The 14,636-nt window shown below is 50.5% G+C and overlaps 1 protein-coding gene across 1 annotated transcript in view; it reads left to right on the top strand.

Moving 5' to 3' along the window:
- Positions 1-14,636, top strand: part of wrap53 (WD repeat containing, antisense to TP53) — a 56,602-nt gene that overhangs the window by 19,110 nt on the left and 22,856 nt on the right. Inside the window, exon 2 of the mRNA XM_078427675.1 lies at positions 13,587-13,769. The gene's annotated coding sequence lies outside the window, so the exon portion shown is untranslated. The remainder of the gene's footprint in view (positions 1-13,586; positions 13,770-14,636) is intronic.

Here is a 14,636-nt window from a genome sequence, read left to right as displayed (position 1 = left end):
CGCGGGGCGAGCGCGGCGACGTCGCGGGGATGGGGGTGGGGTCAAGGGCGGGGCCTGGGCTGGTCGCCATAGCGACGCGAGCGGCGGCTGATCAGGTGAAAGGCGGCGTGGGAGGGATGGACGTGGGATGTGGGAGGGATGGATGGACGGAGAGAAGAGGGAGGGATGGATGGATGGGTGGAGAGAAGGAAGGAGGAGGGAGGGATGGATGATGGGAGGAGGGATGGATGGAGGGAGAAAGGAAGGATGGATGGATGTAGAGAGGGAGGGAAGGATGGATGGATAGAGGGAGGGGAGGGATGGGTGGAGAGAAAGAGGGAGGAGGGAGGGATGGATGATGGGAGGAGGGATGGATGGAGGCAGAGAGGAGGGAGGGATGGATGGAAAGAAGGAAGGAGGGAGGGATGGATGGGTGGAGGGAGAGAGATGGGTGGAGAGAGGGATGGATGGATGGATGGGGAGAGGGATGGAGGGAGAGGAGGGATGGATGGAGGGAGAGAGGAGGGATGGGTGGAGGGAGGGATGGATGGAGAGAGGGAGGGATGGATGGATGGAGAGGAGGGAGGGAGGGATGGGTGGGGAGAGGAGGGAGGGAGGGATGGGTGGAGAAAGGAGGGAGGGATGGATGGATGGAGAGAAGGAAGGAGGAAGGGATGGATGGATGGATGGATGGGTGGGTGGAGAGAAGGAAGGAGGGAGAGGGAGGGATGGAGAGAGAGGAGGGAGGGATGGATGGGTGGGTGGGTGGAGGGAGAGAGGAGGGAGGGATGGATGGATGGAGAGAAGGAAGGAGGGAGAGAGCGAGGGATGGAAGGAGAGAGGAGGGATGGTGGAGAGAGGGATGGATGGATGAGGAGAGGAATGGAGGCAGATGAGGGATGGTGGAGGGAAGGAGGGAGGGATGGATGATGGGAGGGGGGTGGATGGAGGGAGACTGGAAGGATGGATGGGGAGAGGGATGGAGGGAGAGGAGGGATGGGTGGAGAGAGGAATGGATGGATGGATGGGGAGAGGGATGGAGGGAGAGGAGGGATGGGTGGAGAGAAGGAGGGAGGAGGGAGGATGGATGATGGGAGGAGGGATGGATGGAGGGAGAAAGGAAGGATGGATGGAGAGAGGGAGGGAAGGATGGATGGATGGAGGGAGAGGGAGAGGAGGGATGGGTGGAGAGAAAGAGGGAGGAGGGAGGGATGGATGATGGGAGGAGGGATGGATGGAGGGAGAGAGGAGGGAGGGATGGATGGATGGAAAGAAGGAAGGAGGGAGGGATGGATGGGTGGAGGGAGAGAGATGGGTGGAGAGAGGGATGGATGGATGGATGGGGAGAGGGATGGGGGGAGAGGAGGGATGGATAGAGGGAGAGAGGAGGGATGGGTGGAGGGAGGGGTGGATGGAGAGAGGAGGGAGGGATGGATGGATGGAGAGGAGGGAGGGAGGGATCGGTGGAGAAAGGAGGGAGGGATGGATGGAGAGGAGGAAGGGATGGATGGATGGATGGGTGGGTGGAGAGAAGGAAGGAGGGAGAGGGAGGGATGGAGGGAGAGGAGGGAGGGATGGATGGGTGGGTGGGTGGAGGGAGAGAGGAGGGAGGGATGGATGGATGGAGAGAAGGAAGGAGGGAGAGGGAGGGATGGATGGATGGAAGGAGAGAGGAGGGATGGTGGAGAGAGGGATGGATGGATGGGGAGAGGGATGGAGGGAGATGAGGGATGGGTGGAGGGAAGGAGGGAGGAGGGAGGGATGGATGATGGGAGGGGGCATGGATGGAGGGAGACTGGAAGGATGGATGGGGAGAGGGATGGAGGGAGAGGAGGGATGGGTGGAGAGGAGGGAGGGATGGATGGAGGGAGAAAGGAAGAATGGATGGATGGAGAGAGGGAGGGAAGGGTGGATGGATGGTGGGAGGGATGGGTGGAGAGGGGGATGGGTGTAGGGGAGGGATGGATGGAGAGAAGGACGGAGGAGGGAGGGATGGATGATGGGAGGAGGGATGGATGGAAGGAGAATGGATGGATGGATGGAGAGAGTGAGGGAGGAGGGAGGGATGGATGGATGGAGAGAAGGAAGGAGGGAGAGAGGGAGGGATGGATGGATGGAGGGAAATAGGAGCGATGGGTGGAGAGAGGGATGGATGGATGGGGAGAGGGATGGAGGGAGAGGAGGGATGGGTGGAGAGAAGGAGGGAGGAGGGAGGGATGGATGGAGGGAGAGAGGAGCAATGGGTGGAGAGATGGATGGAATTTGATTAGTACGGGTGTCAGAGGTTGTGGGGAGAAGGCGGGAGAATGTGGTGAGGAGGGAGAGATAGATCAGCCATGGTTGAATGGTGGAATGGACTTGATGGGCCGAATGGCCTAATTCTACTCCTATTCCTTATGACCTTATGACAAGGATTCGCCACGTTTCTGGCGCAAAGTTACAAAAAGTCTAATCATCTCGCAGCGGCGGTCCCTGTCCCCAGTCAGGTCCCCCAATGTTCTCTGTGGCTGCACCACCGGGTCCCCCTGGCTCTCTCGGTGCCACCCCGCCTGCTTGCTCGCGACGGCCCTCCTCGCTCTCGGCGACCTGCCCGCCGGATCGTTCGGCTCCGCGGCGCATCTTCGGAGCCTTCTGCCGCCGCGCGGCGCGTCTCAGGTTCTGCGGCACGCATCTGCTCCCTTGCAGGATCTTATAGAAACATATAAAATTCTCAAGGGGTTGGAGGGGCTAGATGCGGGAAGATTGTTCCCGATGTTGGGGAAGTCCAGAAACAGGGGTCACAGCTTAAGGATAAGGGGGAAGTCTTTTAGGACCGAGATGAGAAAACATTTCTTCACACAGAGAGTGGTGAGTCTGTGGAATTCTCTGCCACAGAAGGTAGTTGAGGCCAGTTCATTGGCTATATTTAAGAGGGAGTTAGATGTGGCCCTTGTGGCTAAAGGGGTCAGGGGGGTATGGAGAGAAGGCAGGTACAGGTTACTGAGCTAGATTATCAGCCTTGATCATATTGAATGGCGGTGCAGGCTCGAAGGGCCGAATGGCCTACTCCTGCACCTATTTTCTATGTTTCTATGCAACAGTCCTCGGCATCTCCAAGACTTCCAACTACACAGAAGAGTTTATTCCGTCTTCTGTGCTCCCACAAATAGCACTGCCCTTCCTGATATCAGCAGTCTTTGGGCATACAATCAACCACATTCCCTCATGGCTTTTTTCTTCTAATTCCAATATCTTTAACAACTATTTAAAGTACCTTTAGTCAAATTTTGGTGCCTGGTAGAATTTAGGCACAGGTCAAATGGGAAGAACAATCCAAATGATTCCAACATTATCTGTAAACTCTGTTGCAGTGACTTATTAACCACACTTCCCGTTCCGCCTGGCTTCAGAAGAAATCTCTAATCTTGAAGGCTAAAGAGTAGAAGAGAAGCAAAATGATAAAGATCAAGAAATGTTGGAACCGTTTGATAAAGGTTTTGACCAGTAATATATTGGGACTGAACGCCAAAGATGGGACAATTGTAGGCGGACTGATCACGATGTTTACATTAGCCTTACACTTGATCTTTCTAATAGGCGATTATCGCTTTTTCTTGAGGATCAAAAACTCAACCGATTTCAGTGTTGAACAGCGGTTGCAATATAATCATACTGTTTTCCTCTGCGTCGTTTCTCAAATCGTTGTTTGTTTGGGCATCCTTGCAGTCCATGGACTGTTTGTGTCAATTTGGAGGGAGCTTTACTGGGGAGTGGGAGCCTACACCATTTGGATCTTCCTCTATGAGATTACACATGTTGCCATCCTCTTCATCTCAAAACACGAGCAGAGTTCGTTTAGGAGGCATTCGTACATTATGTCATGGTGCGGTTTGATTCTGCGCATCTGCATGCAACTCATCTGGCTTATTTTCTTTACCCGATACACGATAGAGCTGTTTAAAATAAGCAAAAGTGTGGAAGACGTATCAAGACACATGCGGCCGCATCCACCAAAGCTCAAATTTGCGGTAGTGGAGGAAATGGCCGTGTGATGGAGGGCGTTTAACAAGATGCTCTTTGCATTTCTGCCGACCAACTTGGGCACTTTCTAGCAGCTGTCCCATAGACACTGACTGACCAGACCAGAACAGAACGGCCCCGTTCAGTGGTCGCGTTGGGCGATCATTAAATGTACACTTTTAATCTGGATTTAATCTGTGCTCAATTACTAAACTTGTTACGCCTGTTAAACACTAATGACCACCTTCAACAGTGGAGTAAACAAACGTTTCTTTTTCCCTTAGGGTAGCACATTTGGTTCATGTATCTTGTTGTTTCATGTATCTTGTTGTGTTTTATGACTGTTGGCAGAACAATTTCCCTCCTGGGATAAATAAAGTTCTATCGTACTGTCTTTCCTGTGTTCTAAGGATTGCATTTCCAATGGGATTATTCCACAATAATTCACCCAGCAAAGAATTGTGAACAGAGTGGGAAGGAAATGGAAACAGAAAATGCTGGGAATATTTGACAGTTTGGGTAGCAGTGAGAAATGGAGGTGACTGTTGTGATTGAGCTAAGATTTCTCTCTCCACGTGTGCTACCTGGCCTGCAGTGCATTTTAAAGTTTAGAGATGTGTAAGGAAGGAACTGCAGATGCTGATAGAGAGTTCAGTGTAGTGGACAGACATGGAGAATGGGAGGAGGTTTCGGAGTATGTAGAAGCAATGATAAAATAGGCCAAAGTCAGCATGGTTTTTTGAAGGGGAGATATTGCCTGGCGAATCTGATGGAATTCTACGAGGAAGTAAATGACAAGGTCGAGTCAGTGGATAGACAGAAAGTGCTGGAGGAACACAGCGGGTCAGGCGGCATCTGGGGAGGGAACGGTCAGGCAACATTTCAGGTCGGGAATCTTCTTCAGACTGCAGAAGGGCACCGACGTTAAATGTCGCTAACCCATTCTCTTCCCAGATGCTGCCTGACTCGCTGCATTCCTCCAGCACTTTGTGCTTTGCTCCAGGAGGTGGTAATAGTGAGTGGAAGGAAAGAGACAAGACTATTAGATGGCCTCATCTCCTGGACCATTACCGATCTCATCACCTGGAGCACGGACCTTGAAAAAGGCGCCAAAACATGGCGGCTCTTGCATACGGGCTCAGTAGACTATTTCTGTACGCATGCTAAACAAGGATTGGGGTTAGGGCAATACTCTACTAGACTGTTTGTAAAAATAATAATTTCATTGTGTTGGCACTTTGCACACACGACAAGAGGGGGTTCGGGAGAGGGGGTCGGGGAGGAGGTGTGGGGGGAGAGGGAAAATATAAAAAGACCGGACAAAGCTAGATGCAGGAAAAATGTTCCCAATTTTGGGGAGTCCAGAACCGGAGGCCACAGTCTAAGAATAAAGGGGAGGCCATTTAAAACTGAGATGAGGAAAAACTTTTTCACCCAGAGAGTTGTGAATTTGTGGAATTCTCTGACACAGAAGGCAATGGAGGCCAATTCACTGGACGAATTTAAAAGAGAGTTAGATAGAGCTCTAAGGGCAGCACGGTAGCGCAGCGGTAGAGTTGCTGCTTTACAGCGAATGCAGCGCCGGAGACTCAGGTTCGTTCCTGACTACGGGTGCTGTACTGTAAGGAGTTTGTACGTTCTCACCGTGACCTGCGTGGGTTTTCTCCGAGATCTTCGGTTTCCTCCCACACTCCAAAGACGTACAGGTATGTAGGTTAATTGACTGGGTAAATGTAAAAATTGTCCCTAATGTGTGTAGGATAGTGTTAATGTGCGGGGATCGCTGGGCGGTGCGGACTCGGTGGGCCGAAAAGGCCTGTTTCCGCGTTGTATATATGAAATAAGGGCTACCGGAATCAAGGGATATGGGGAGAAGGCAGGCACGGGTTGCTGATTGTGGATGATCAGCCATGATCACAATGAATGGTGGTGCTGGCACAAAGGGCCAAATTGCCTCCTCCTGCACCTATTTTCGATGTTTCTATATTTTTTAGGTGGAGATCGATAGATTCTTGATTAGTACGCGTGTCTGAGTTTACGGGGAGAAGGCAGTTAAATGGGGTTCATAGGAAAAGATAGATGAGTCATTATTGAATGGCGGAGTAGACTTGATGGGTGAATGGCCAATTCTGCTCTGACAACTTATGGACTCATGAAGACGCCTTGAAACATTACAAGAGGAGGTGTTGGTCTTTCCTGTTGAGACCCTACTTCAGACTTAAACATTGTCTGTTCATTTCCTCCAGAAAAGCTGCCCGACATGCTGAGTTCTTTCAGCACTTATGTTTTGCTTAAATAGAAGGATAACGATATCTTACATAGAAACATAGAAAATAGGTGCAGGAGTAGGACATTCGGCCCTTCGAGCCTGCACCGCCATTCAATATGATCATGGCTGATCATCCAGCTCAGTAACCTGTACCTGCCTTCTCTCCATACCCCCTGATCCCTTTAGCCACAAGGGCCACATCTAACTCCCTCTTAAATATAGCCAATGAACTGGCCTCAACTACCTTCTGTGGCAGAGAATTCCACAGACTCACCACTCTCTGTGTGAAGAAATGTAGTCCCTATGGACTTCTATGGTCCCTCAAGATTTCTGCAGATACTTTGGAAGCATCAAGGCTCCTCCACTTCACCTCCTCCTATTTGCAAGCAGTGCTGGCTCGAAGGGCCGAATGTCCTACTCCTGCACCTATTGTCTACTGAAACTCCCATCAAGTTTAAAACATGTGGCACGAAGCAGACAAGCTATTTCTCAGCCTTGCTTGCCATTGGTAGGACAGATTATGGGCTCCAGTTCCAAATACGAGTGTTTGGTTTTTTTCCGTCAACAATTGGTTTGAAAGAAAGGGAAGAGCTGTAATTGTGACAACAACACATCGTTGTGTGTTGTATCTCGGGGTTCTGAGCACAACACCCAAACGTTTCGTCTCCAAAGCTTCATCTTTGCCCGGGCCTGGCCCAGGCCGCCATCTTGCGGTCCTGAAGCCGACGGTTGATCGTGGCCGCGCTCTCATGCCTGGCGGCAAATTCAAATTGCGCCACTGAATAGGGCGGGGCCCGGACTGGTCGCCACAGTGACCGCCACCGGGAATAGTCTTCTAGGCAATAGACTAACACACAACAATGTTTCTCTGTTGCTGGGTAGATTCCACCTGAGATTCTCTGTTGCTGGGTAGGTTCCACCTGAGATTCTCTGTTGCCGGGTAGATTCCACCCGAGTTCCTCTGTTGCCGGGCATATTCCACCTGAGTCACTATTGCCGGGCAGATCCCACCTGATATTCTCTATTGCGGGTAGATTCCACCTGAGATTCTCTGTTGCCGGGTAGATTCCACCTGAGATTCTCTGTTGCCGGGTAGATTCCACCCGAGTTCCTCTGTTGCGGGTAGATTCCACCTAAGTCCCTGTTGACGGGCAGATCCCACCAGATCCCACCTGGGCGGCACGGTAGCGCAGCGGTAGAGTTGCTGCTTTACAGCGAATGCAGCGCCGGAGACACAGGTTCGATCCTGACTACGGGTGCTGCACTGTAAGGAGTTTGTACGTTCTCCCCGTGACCTGCGTGGGTTTTCTCCGAGATCTTCGGTTTCCTCCCACACTCCAAAGACGTACAGGTATGTATGTTAATTGGCTGGGTAAATGTAAAAATTGTCCCTAGTGGGTGTAGGATAGTGTTAATGTACGGGGATCACTGGGCGGCACGGACTTGGAGGGCCGAAAAGGCCTGTTTCCGGCTGTAGATATATGATATGATATGATATGATATTCTCTGTTGCGGGTAGATACCACCTGCAAATCTCTGTTGCCGGGTAGATACCACCTGAGAATCTCTGTTGCCGGGTAGATTCCACCTGAGTCACTGTTGCCGAGCAAATACCGCCTGAGATTCTCTGTTGCCGGGTAAATTCCACCCGAGATTCACTGTTGCCGGGCAGATTCCACCTGAGTTTCTCTGTTGATGGGTAGATTCCACCTGTGCATCACTGTTACCAGGTACATACAATACAAATTAGCAAATTTGCAGATGATACTAAGCTGGGGGGTAGTGTGAATTGTGAGGAAGATGCAATAAGGCTGCAGGGTGACTTGGACAGGTTGTGTGAGTGGGCGGATACATGGCAGATGCAGTTTAATGTAGATAAATGTGAGGTTATTCACTTTGGAAGTAAGAATAGAAAGGCAGATTATTATCTGAATGGTGTCAAGTTAGGAGGAGGGGGAGTTCAACGAGATCTGGGTGTCCTAGTGCATCAGTCAATGAAAGGAAGCATGCAGGTACAGCAGGCAGTGAAGAAAGCCAATGGAATGTTGGCCTTCATAACAAGAGGAGTTGAGTATAGGAGCAAAGAGGTCCTTCTACAGTTGTACCGGGCCCTGGTGAGACCGCACCTGGAGGACTGTGTGCAGTTTTGGTCTCCAAATTTGAGGAAGGATATTCTTGCTATGGAGGGCATGCAGCGTAGGTTCACTAGGTTAATTCCCGGAATGGCAGGACTGTCGTATGTCAAAAGGCTGGAGCGATTGGGCTTGTATACACTGGAATTTAGAAGGATAGGGGGGATCTTATTGAAACATATAAGATAATTAGGGGATTGGACACATTAGAGGCAGGAAACATGTTCCCAATGTTGGGGAAGTCCAGAACAAGGGGCCACAGTTTAAGAATAAGGGGTAGGCCATTTAGAACGGAGATGAGGAAGAACTTTTTCAGTCAGAGAGTGGTGAAGGTGTGGAATTCTCTGCCTCAGAAGGCAGTGGAGGCCAGTTCGTTGGATGCTTTCAAGAGAGAGCTGGATAGAGCTCTTAAGGATAGCGGAGTGAGGGGGTATGGGGAGAAGGCAGGAACGGGGTACTGATTGAGAGCGATCAGCCATGATCGCATTGAATGGCGGTGCTGGCTCGAAGGGCTGAATGGCCTATACCTGCACCTATTGTCTATTGTCTAATACAATACAATATATCTTTATTGTCATTGTACAGGGGTACAACGAGATTGGGAATGCGCCTCCCATACGATGCAATAAATTAATTAGCTAGTCAGTATTAATTTAAACAACCCAATCAAACAAATTAGAACAGTTTTAAAACAGAATAACGTGCAAGTAGATCTGTGCCGGTTCACTGTGCGATGTGACCATCCGGCTCAGCAGGACCGATTCATAGCAGCTATGGCCCTGGGGATGAAGCTGTTCCTGAGTCTGGAGGTGCGGGCGTAGAAGGCCTTGTATCGTCTGCCTGATGGTAGAAGTTCGAACAGACTGTTGCAGGGGTGTGAAGAGTCTTTGTGGATGCTGGTGGCTTTTCTGAGACATCGTATGTTGTAGATGCCCTCCAAGGCTGGTAGCTGTGTTCCGATGGTTCTCTGAGCTCTATGGACTACCCGCTGAAGAGCTCTCCTCTCTGCCTCCGTGCAGCTGAGATACCACACAGGAATGCCATGTGTTAGGATGCTCTCTATGGTGCAGCGGCAGTAGATCATCAGCAGCTGTCGGGGTAGACCAGACCTTTTCAGTGTTCTTAGGTAGAACAGTCATTGCTGTGCCTTCTTGACCAGCGCAGCAGTGTTATTGGACTGTTATCCACCTGAGTTTCACGGTTGCCGTGAGATTCACTGTTACCGGGTAGATTCCACCTGAGTTTCTCTGTTGCCGGGTAGATTCCACCCGAGATTCTTTGTGTTGGGCAGATTCCACCTGATAGAAACATAGAAACATAGAAAATAGGTGCAGGAGTAGGCCATTCGGCCCTTCGAGCCTGCACCGCCATTCAATATGATCATGGCTAATCATCCAGCTCAGTAGCCTGTACCTGCCTTCTCTCCATACCCCCTGATCCCTTTAGCAAAAAGGGCCACATCTAACTCACTCTTAAATATAGTTAATGAACTGGCCTCAACTACCTTCTGTGGCAGAGAATTCCACAGACTCACCACTCTGTGTGAAGAAATGTTTTCTCATCTCGGTCCTAAAAGACTTCCCCCTTATCCTTAAGCTGTGACCCCTGGTTCTGGACTCCCCCAACATCGGGAACAATCTTCCCGCATCTAGCCTCTCCAACCCCTTAAGAATTTTATATGTTTCTATAAGATCCCCCCTCAGTCTTCTAAATTCCAGCGAGTACAAGCCCAGTCTATCCAGTCTTTCCTCATATGAAAGTCCCGCCATCCCAGGGATCAATCTGGTGAACCTTCTCTGTACTCCCTCTAAGGCAAGAACGTCTTTCCTCAGGTTAGGAGACCAAAACTGCACACAATACTCCAGGTGCGGCCTCACCAAGGCCCTGTACAACTGCAGCAGAACCTCCCTGCTCCTAAACTCAAATCCTCTTGCTATGAATGTCAACATACCATTCGCTTTCTTCACTGCCTGCTGCACCTGCATGCTTGCTTTCAATGACTGGTGCACCATAACACCCAGGTCACGTTGCATCTCCCCTTCTCCCAATCGGTCACCATTCAGGTAATACTCTGCTTTCCTGTTCTTGCCGCCAAAGTGGATAACCTCACATTTATCCACATTATATTGCATCTGCCATGCATTTGCCCACTCGCCTAATCTATCCAAGTCACTCTGCAGCCTCCTAGCATCCTCCTCGCAGCTAACACTGCCACCCAGCTTCGTGTCATCTGCAAACTTAGAGATGTTGCATTCAATTCCCTCGTCCAAATCATTAATATACACTGTAAATAACTGGGCTCCCAGCACTGAGCCTTGCGGTACCCCACTAGTCACTGCCTGCCATTCCGAAAAGGACCCGTTTATTCCTACTCTTTGCTTCCTGTCCGCCAACCAATTTTCTATCCACCTCAACACTGAACCCTCAATACCGTGTGCTTTAAGTTTGTACACCAATCTCCTATGTGGGACCTTGTCGAAGACCTTCTGAAATAACACATCGACTGGTTCTCCCTTATCCACTCTACTAGTTACATCCTCGAAAAATTCTATAAGATTCGTCAGACATGATTTGCCTTTGGTAAATCCATGCTGACTTTGTCCGATGATTTCACCACTTTCCAAATGTGATGCTATCACATCTTTAATAACTGACTCTAGCATTTTCCCCACTACCGATGTTAGGCTAACTGGTCTATAATTCCCCGTTTTCTCTCTCCCTCCCTTTTTAAAAAGTGGGGTTACATTAGCTACCCTCCAGTCCTCAGGAACTACTCCAGAATCTAAAGAGTTTTGAAAAATTATCACTAATGCATCCATCCACTGTTGCGGGTAGATTCCACCTGAGATTCACTGTTGCCGGGCAGATTCCACCTGATATTCTCTGTTGCGGGTAGATTCCACCCGAGATTCTTTGTTGCCGGATAGATTCCACCTGTGAATCACTGTTGCCAGGTAGATTCCACCTGAGTTTCACGGTTGCCGTGAGATTCTCTGTTGCCGGGCAGATTCCAGCCGGGCGGTGCAGTGATTGGCCGAGGGCCGGCGGCGTGTTCTCGCGAGGGTGCTCTCGCGAGGTAACGCAGGCCCGACGCTGCAACATGGCGGCGGGAGTGTGAGGAGCGGAGGGAAGGAGATCCCGGTCCGGCCCCGGGCACCGACACACACTCACACACAGGGAGAGAGAGAGACAGACAGACAGGTGGCGGACTCGGGGGGAGGGGGAGGCAGTGGCGACGGCAAGTCCTCGCTCCGACTGGGGATGCAGAAGGAAAGGGACCCCCCCCCCGCCATTTTGGGGGTTGAAGAGAGAGCAACTTGGGGGAGGGGGGGGGGTCGGTGAGGGAGATACCCACCTCCTCACAGCCTGGGGGTCGGTGAGAGAGATACCCACCTCACAGCCTGGGGGTCGGTGAGAGAGATACCCACCTCCTCACAGCCTGGGGGGGGGGTCGGTGAGGGAGATACCCACCTCCTCACAGCCTGGGGGGGGTCGGTGAGAGACCCCCCCCCCCCCTCCCCCCACCACCCAGGTGATCAGAGAGGGAACTCCTACTCCCAGCCTGGCTTGGGGGGTGAGAGAGGGAGCTTGCCCTCAGCTTGGTGTTAAAAGACCAGCCACGTTCCTCCTTGTTCCCCCCGATTCCGGCATCTTTTGACTTCATGGTAAACACTAGATTTCCACACCCTGCAAACAACGCAAAAAGGAAGAAGTAACCCAGCAGGCATTAAGTCGTATATCGTGGGAACAGACCCTTCACCCAACCTGCCCGCACTGACCAACGTACCCCAGCTACACTAGTCCTACCTTGCCCCATATCCCTCCAAACCTGTCCTCTCCACGTACCTGTCTAAATGTTTCCTAAACATTGTGATAGTGCCTGCCTCCTCTGCTGTACACCTATCACCCTTTGTGTTGGAAAGTTACCCCTCGGGTCCCTATTAAATCGTTCCCCCCCCTCACCTTAAACCTATGTCCTGTGGTTCCCGATTCCCCCCAGTCATTGAAAAGGAATGGGAGATTCAAACCCATTTAATTTAGCAGCCCACATCATTAATCTCACAAAGAATATGTAACAAAGCCTAACACTCATTTCTTCCCCCAGTGAATTTAACAACAAGCTGATATCTGATTCGGATACTAGGTGTGAAGAAGGGTCTCGACCGGAAACGTCACCCATTCCTTCTCTCCAGAGATGCTGCCTGTTGTCCCACTGAGTTACTCCAGCATTTTGTGCCTTGTCTAGAATTTTATTCCACAGTTACCATGTTACTACTACGCTACAGTTGTACAAGACATTGGCCGCATTTGGAGTATTGTGTTTAGTTTTAGTCACCCTGCTAGAGGAACCAACGTCATTAAACTGGAAAGGCACAGAGAAAATTTACAAGGATGCAGCTGGGATTTGAGGGTCTGAGCTGCAGGACGGTTGGGCAGGCTAGGACTCCATTCCTTGGCGTGCAGGACGCTGAGGGGTGAGGTGACCTTACAGAGGGGTATAAAAAGCATGAGGGGGAACAGATAGGGCAAACGCACAGAGTCTTTTACTCAGTGTACGAGAATCAAGAATCAGAGGATATTGGAACCTGATAGGAAAGGTTTGGAGGGAAGATAGACACAAAAAGCTGGAGTAACTCAGCGGGTCGGGCGGCATCTCTGGAGAGAAGGAATGGGTGACGTTTCGGGTCGAGACCCTTCAGACTTCGGATTTAGAGGGATATGGGCCAAACACTAGTTCTATTCACAAAATGCTGGAGTAACTCAGCAGGTCAGGCAGCATCTCAGGAGAGAAGGAATGGGTGACGTTTCGGGTCGAGACCCTTCTTCAGACTGACCAGATTTGTACCAGCATCTGCAGTTATTTTCTTATAAACACTAGTTCTATGTTATCCCACTATCTCATCCACTCCCTGCACGCGAGGGAACAATTTACAGAGGGGCATTTAACCTACAAATCCGCAGGTCTTTGTGGAGTTGGGAGGAAACCGGAGTACCCGGAAGAAACCCACGCAGTCACAGGGGGAGCATGCAAACTCCATGCAGACGGCTCCTGTGGTCACGATCGAACCCGGGTCTCTGGCGCTGTGAGGCAGCAGCTCTACCCAAAACTGAACTTACTTTTTTCACTTTATTTTTTCCCCAGCAGTGATTGACACTAGTTTAAGAAAAATGATATATTTTTTAAGGTGAATATTCTTTTCTTTCAGGAACCAAGGCACGGGGATATATAAAGGCATCCGAGAATTCTGCCCCTGTAAATGGCTGGTGGCAACTGATCACTGGCATTCGATCATCGTTCCCTGCATCTGTCTTGTTGCCTGAAGAAGACAAGGACTCTTTGTACTGATTCTCCTCCATCCCAGCGCCGTGATTGTGTGTTTGCACTCGTGGTAAGTGCTTGCCTTGCCCGTTTCGAGGGTGGTGGGTGCCAGGAAGGGCGAGGGGAGGCCGACACGATCGAGGTGTTTCAAAGGCTTCCAGCTGGGCGCACGAATAAGCAGGGTTTGGAGGGATATGGACCATTTTTTAGAGATAGCTTTATTTTAGGTGTAGGAAAAAAAAACTGCAGATGCTGATTAAAATTGAAGGTTTTAACAAAATGCTGGAGTAACTCAGCGGGTCAGGCAGCATCTCTGGAGAGAAGGGACGGGTGACATTTCGGGTCGAGACCCTTCTTCAGACGGATGTCGTGGAATTCTCTGCCTCAGAAGGCAGTGGAGGCCAATTCTCTGAATGCATTCAAGAGAGAGCTAGATAGAGCTCTTAAGGATAGCGGAGTCAGGGGGTACGGGGAGAGGGCAGGAACAGGGTACTGATTGAGAATGATCAGCCACGATCACATTGAATGGCGGTGCTGGCTCGAAGGGCCGAATGGCCTCCTCCTGCACCTATTGTCTATTGTCTATTGACCCGAAACATCACCCATTCCTTCCCTCCAGAGATGCAGCCTGTCCCGGCTGAGTTACTCCAGCGTTTTGTGTCTAGCTTCGTGTCCTTTTGTGTTTTAACCAGCATCTGCAGTTCTTTGTTCCTACATATGAACTCGTTTATGGGGTGGGGGAGTGTGCTAGGATGGATATGATGTGGAAAGCAGTGAGTCGGAACAAATGGGTCTTTGTCCGCTGGTAGAACATCACAGGTGGAGTATCCCAGGATAATTTCTTGGCCCTTGACTATTTACTGTTTATATTTACTGGGGCGGGACAAAGATAGAATGTAGTTGGAGACAGGGAGACTAGTGGGAGAGCTGGGAAGTA

Source organism: Rhinoraja longicauda, chromosome 34, assembly GCF_053455715.1.
Source record: "Rhinoraja longicauda isolate Sanriku21f chromosome 34, sRhiLon1.1, whole genome shotgun sequence".
Taxonomy (NCBI): Eukaryota; Metazoa; Chordata; class Chondrichthyes; order Rajiformes; family Arhynchobatidae; genus Rhinoraja; species Rhinoraja longicauda.
This window is presented reverse-complemented; position numbering and strand designations above follow the sequence as displayed.